The following is a 6,695-nucleotide window of genomic DNA, read 5'->3' as shown; positions in this document are numbered from 1 at the left end:
CACTGCAGCTAAGGGGCAGCCAGTTAGCTCCAGCTGATTGTGGCCCTGTGGGAATTAGAGCCCGGATTGCTGCATCTTCACATTTTCCAAGGGAAGTCTGAAATTCGAATGTTAATAGGAAATAGCCCTTCTTTTCCCTGTCCTACCCACTTTGCCATTTAGATAGAGATAATTTTACATATGGATCAACATTTATTAACACTTAATTGTGTTACCTATTTGTTCACCCCTATTTTTTGCTTTCTTGATTTTGGGGGTTGGGGGATATGCTCAATTTATTTTTTTCAGAATGGGTCTCTGGCCTGGGTAATATATTCTGAGTACTTTGTGTTCTGAAGATGTCTTTGTTTTTCTTTCAGATTTGAAGGATTTTATTGCATAGAATTCTTAGTTCAAATGAATACTTTTTAAAGTAATGTTAAGTCTCATTCTTTAAAGAATAAGCTGAGTTTTTTTTTTTTCCACTCTCTGGAAAATGTTTGGATTTTCTCTTTATGGTTTTAAAATATTACTAATATATGTTTAGGATTAACTTAAGTATTAATCTTACTCTACAACTGATGGATTCTTTCAAGCCAAAAGCAATGTATTGCTCTGGAAAGTTTTCTCTACTGTTCCTTTCATTGGTTCTTCCTCTTCATCTGGAACTTATGTTGGTTTGATATTAAACCTCTGAATCTGTCACCCATGCTTTAACTTAAACAAAAACAAAAAAACCACAACTTTTTTGACTCTTTGTTGAGTTCTGGGCATATCCTTTGGTTTAATATTCCAGCTCACTGACTGGATCAGTTTATCATACAGGGAGAAGCCTGGCTACCCAGCTATTCCAAATGCTGACCACACCCCCCATCCAAATCCCTATAATTAATAGCCCCATTACTTCTAGGAAAAATAAAGTAAAAGGGACAGGATTTATACTCCCATCTTATACAGCTAGAAAACCAGCTAAAATATTTGGAAGAAGGGACTTCAGACACTGGACCACAGGAGAGCAGAACTGTGATCCTGGAGAAGAAAAACAAAGCACCCTACAGTTGCACCAGCTTACTGTCTGGAGGCTGGAGGCTACTGGAAAGGGGGGTCCCAAACTGAGCCTAGCAGCCTTACTGACTTGAGAAGACTAATATTAGTGTTTGAGGAGGCCAATGTGGCTATAATTTGAGAGGCAGAAAACAGAAGGATCTCTTCTAATCTTTGGCTGAGTGTGGGTATGTGTGGATATGCACATGAATGAGAGGAAACTATTCAAATTTGAGGAAAGTCACCAGAAAGGAATAGGCAAAAAAATTATTGGAGGTTGCACAAGGTAGGGAATGGTACCTATTCCTGCCAGCCAGAGTGAGAAGATTTAGTAATACATGGGGCATCAGGTAGAATCCTCAATGGGGTATTGCCTTACTGGCAGAAAAGGTCTCCTAAGACTAAAGATTGTTTTGGATCTAACAGAGCTTGAATGCAAAACTTGGAAGGATTCAACTGATTGCAAGTTAAGACTAGACAAAATAATACCTGGAGTTTCCACAGGGCTTAAAATAGTTCCTGTCCCCACGAGCCAGGGTAGAAAGTGTACATGAATCAAAATTCAACATTATTTAAAGGAATGCCCCCCCTCCAAATTCTAGCAACCAAAAATTACAATTTATAGTGTCCAGCATCTAATCAAATTTACAAGGCATATATAAAAGCGGGAACATATAGCCCATGAACAAGATAAAGGTCAATGAATAGAAACAGACCCAACAGTCCTAAAATTCAGACAAGGACCTTCAAGATGGAAACTACAAGCATAAGGAGGAGAGGTATGAAAGATACAAAAAAGAAAAAAATGAAAGCTACAATTTCTAAGATTAAAAAAATACACTGTATGGGATTATAAGCAGAAAAGACACTGCAAAAGAAAAGATTAGTGAATATGAAGACAGAGCGAAAGAAAGTATCCATAATGAAGCAAAAAGAAGGATTAAACGGAAAAAAGAATAGAACAGAGCATCACTGACTTGTGAGACAATAGTAAATGGCCCAGTAGACACGTAGAGTTCCAGAAGTGAATACAGAAAACAAACTGAAAAATAATGGCCCCAAATTTCCAACTTTGATGAAAACTATAATCCACTGAATCAAGCATCTCAAACTCTAAGTAGAATAACCTTTAAGAAAGTCATGTGAAGGTACATCATAAATAAATTGCTGAAAACCAGGAATAAAAGACTATTTTTAAAACATTCTGAAAAAAAAAAAAAAGACACTCTACATTTAAAGAAATAAAATTGAGGACAATAGAAGACTTTTTGTCAGGAATAATGCAAGTTAGAAGATAGTGAAGAGACATCTATAAAGTACTAAAGGGAAAAAAGAAAACCCTGTCAACCTAGAATTCTTAACTGAACTAAAACATTTCAAAAAGGAAGTCAAATAAAAACTTTTAAAATGCAGTACTATCAGACCTGTGCAACAAGAAATATTAAAGGAAGCACTTCATGGAGAAGGAAAACGATATCAGAAGAAATCTGGATCTATGTAAAGGAATATTACCAAAGATAAAGGGAAATATTTAATAATGATAAAGGACTCAATTCGTCCTGTGACACAATAATCATAAATGTATAAGCACCTAATAAGAGTTACACAACACATGAAACAAAAAAGATAGAATTAAAAGGAGAAACAGAAAAATCTACAATTATAGTTGAGGATTTCAACATTCCTCTTTCAGTAATTGATAGGAAAAGCCAACAGAAAAGCAATAAGAATATAGAAGACTGAGCAATACTATCAATTAATTTGACCAAACTGACATTTCTAGAACACTCTAGCTGACAAAAGCAGGATGCATATTATTTTCAAGTACAAACAGAACATACATCAAGGTAGAACATATTCTGGGCCATAAAACAGAGTTTTAATACAGTTATACATTTGAGAGGATTGAAATTATACAAAATATGTTCTCTGGCCAAAACAGAAATAAACTAGAATAAAAGAGAGATATCTGGAAAATCCCCAAATAATTAACAATTAAATAGCAAACATATAAATAAGCCATGAGTCAAAAAAGAACTCAGAAGGGAAATTAGAAAATATTTTGATATAAGAACATATCAAAATATGTGGAATGCAGTTAAAGTAGTATTTAGAGGGAAATTTATAACATTAAATGTTTGCATTAGAAAAGAAGGAAAGTCTCAAATCAATGATCTGACCTTCCACATATCAAAATATGTGGAATGCAGTTAAAGTAGTATTTAGAGGGAAATTTATAACATTAAATGTTTGCATTAGAAAAGAAGGAAAGTCTCAAATCAATGATCTGACCTTCCACCTTAAAAAAAAGCTAGAAAAAGAAGAGTAAACTCCAAAATGACAGAGCAAATAAAACCCAAAAGGATGAAATAAGTGAAGACAGGAAATCAGTGAAACAGAACACACATGCACATGGGTGATCGTGCACACATGCACACATACACACACATAAATACATGCATATAGAGCAAATCAATGAAACCAAAAGCTAGTTCTTTGAGACAAATCATTAAAATTGATAAACCACTAGCCAGACTAATGAGGAAAAAAAAGGAGAGAAGACACAAATTACCAAGATTACAAATAAAAGTGGAGACAGCACTACAGATCCTACAAACACTAAACAATAATAAGGGAAGATTATGTACAAACCACCAAAGTTCATTCAAGAAAAAATAGATAAATAATCCTATAACTATTACAAAATTTAATAATTTAATTCAAAGTGAAAAATTTTCCCTCAAAGTAAATTCCAGGCCATCTCAGCTTCACTGTTTACCAAACATTTATGAAACAATAGCAATTCTATGTAAACTCCTCAAGAAAATATGAGGGAACATTTCCCAGCTTTTAAATAAAGAGGTTAGTATTACCCTGATACTAAAACAAAGATATTATAAGAAAACAAAACTGCAGAACAATATCACTCATGAACATATACACAAAAATCTTTTTAAAAAATAGCAAATCTGACACTAGCACTATATAAAAAAGACAAAACATCATGACTGGGTGAGATTTATCCCAGTAATGCAAGGTTAGTTTAGCATTCAAAAATCATTAATGTAATTATTCTTCTTAATAATAGACTAAAAAAGAGAAACTATATGATCTTCATACAGACTGAAGAAGTACTTGACAAAATTCAACGATTCATGATTAAAAAAAAAAAATCTCTTAGAAAAGTAGCAAAAGAAGAAACTTCTTCAACCTGATAAAGGACATTTGGAAAAAACTATTGCCACCATCTGACTTTATAGTAGAAAATTAATGCTTTCCCCCTAAGATTAGAAACAAGGCAAGGATATCTGCTTTCACCACTTCTATTCAACATAGTTCTGAAAGTCCTAGTTAGTGTAATACAGCAAGAAAAAGAAACAAAAAGCATATTGGAAAGAATAAAGTAAGCCTCTTTATTCTTGGATGACATGATTGATGGTCTCTGTAGAAAATCAACTTTGACTCACAGACATAGAGAACAAACTTACCGTTACCAAAGGGGAAAGTGGGGGTGGGGGGGAGGGATAAATTAGGAGTTTGGGATTAGCAGATACAAACTACTATATATAAAACAGATAAGCAACAAAGTCCTACTGTATAGTACAGGGAACTCTATTCAATATCTTGTAATAACCTATAACAAAAAAGAATATGAAGAAGTATATATATATATATGTATGACTGAATCACTTTGCTGTATACCAGAAACGAACACAACATTGTAAATCAACTATACGCCAATAAAACTTTAAAAAAGAAAATCAACTTTGCAGAATTTACCAAAAAAAAGCTGCTAGAATTAATGAGTTTAGCAAGTTTTAGGATTCAAGGTCAATTTAAAATCGATTAGGGACTTCCCTTGTGGTCCAGCAGTTAAAACTCCACGCTCCCAATGCAGGGGGCCCTGGTTCAATCCCTGGTCAGTGAACTAGTTCCTGCATGCCACAACTAACAGCCTGCATGCCGCAACTAAAATAGCCTGCATGTCACAATGAAGATCCCGCATGCTGCAACTAAGACCCAGTGAAGCCAAATAAATAAATTAATTAATTAAATATTAAAAATATAAAATAAAATCAATTACATTTAATATAACTAAAAACTGGAAATTAAAATTAGAAAACAATACCTCTTTGTATTAAAAGTCTGGAATACTTAGACACAAATTAAACAACGACAACAACAACAAAAAAGCAAGATCTATACACTGAAAACTTAAGACCTAAATGTACAGAAAGTTCATAATCTTGGATTGGATAATTCAATATTGTTGAGATATCAGTTCTTCCCAAATTGAACTACTGATTTGATGCAATCTAATCAGAATCCCAGCAGGATTTTTTGTAGCTATTAAGGACTTGATTCTAAAATCCCCATGGAAATTTAAAGAACCAGAATAGCCAAAATAATCTTGAAAAGAAGAACAAAGCCAAACAATTTAAACTACTTGATTTTAAGACTTAACTATTATAAAAGCCACACTAATTAAGACAATGTGATATTGGCATAATGATACATGTATATCAATGAAACAAGAGTCCTGAAATAGACCCACACATATACAGTCAACTGATTTGAAGAAGATGCCAAGGAAATTCAATGGGTAGAAGTCTTTGCAACAAATGGTGCTGGAACAAATGGATATTTGTATGGAAAAACAAACAAAACACCACCCTTGGCCTTTACCTTATATCATATACAAAAGTTATCTTGGAATGCAGATGTAAACATAAGAGCTAGAATTATAAAACTTCTGTAGAAAACAATGGAGAAAATCTTTGTGAACTTGGGTAAGGCAAATTTTCTTAAGATACAAAGAGCATAAATTATAAAAGGAAAAAAATGATAAATTGCACTTCATCAAGATTGAAAATGTTTTCTCTTCAACAGATACCATTAAGGACATGAAAATGAAAGGTGCAGAATGGGAGAAAACTATTTGTAAAACATGGGTCTGGTAAAGTACTTGTATCCAGAATACTGAAAGAATTACAACTCAGTAATAAGACAAACAACTTGGTATCAAAAGATGGGCAAAATAGACCCTCCACCAGAGAAGATATATGAATTTGAAATAAGCTTTTGAAAAGACTCTTTTTTAATACAGCAGCCTTATTCACGATAGTCCCAAACATCCAACACTTCGTAATTGGACAAAACCAAATTGTGGTACATTAATACAAGGGGAAACTTCTAAGCCATAAAAAGATGAATCTCAAAAGCATGTGCTAAGTGAAAGATGCCAGACACAAGTGACTACATATTGCGTGATTCCATTTATGTGAAAACCTAGAAATGTAGAACTGGAGTGGCAGAAGGCCCTCAGTGGTTGCCACGGGTCAGGAGTGAATGGAGAGGACTGACTGTAAAGGGGCATGAGGGAACTTTTTGGAAAGATGAAAAAGTTCTAGATCATGATTCTGGTAGCGGTTTCATGACTGTATACATTTGTCAAGACTCATCTAATTGTACACTTAAAATGGTGAATTTTATTTTATGCAATTATACCTCAATAAAACAAACAAAAAAATGTTGCTCTAGGGCTCCCTCCTCCTCTTTTTATTTGTTGATTTTGAGTTTGAATTCTCTGAAATTGCACTTAAAGCTCTCCAAGAATTTTCTCTTGTATTTATTTTGCACTGGGTTTCTTCTGGTTCCAGGAGTTTCTCAAA

The sequence above is a fragment of the Balaenoptera musculus genome, chromosome 14, assembly GCF_009873245.2.
Source record: "Balaenoptera musculus isolate JJ_BM4_2016_0621 chromosome 14, mBalMus1.pri.v3, whole genome shotgun sequence".
Classification (NCBI taxonomy): domain Eukaryota; kingdom Metazoa; phylum Chordata; class Mammalia; order Artiodactyla; family Balaenopteridae; genus Balaenoptera; species Balaenoptera musculus.
This window is presented reverse-complemented; position numbering follows the sequence as displayed.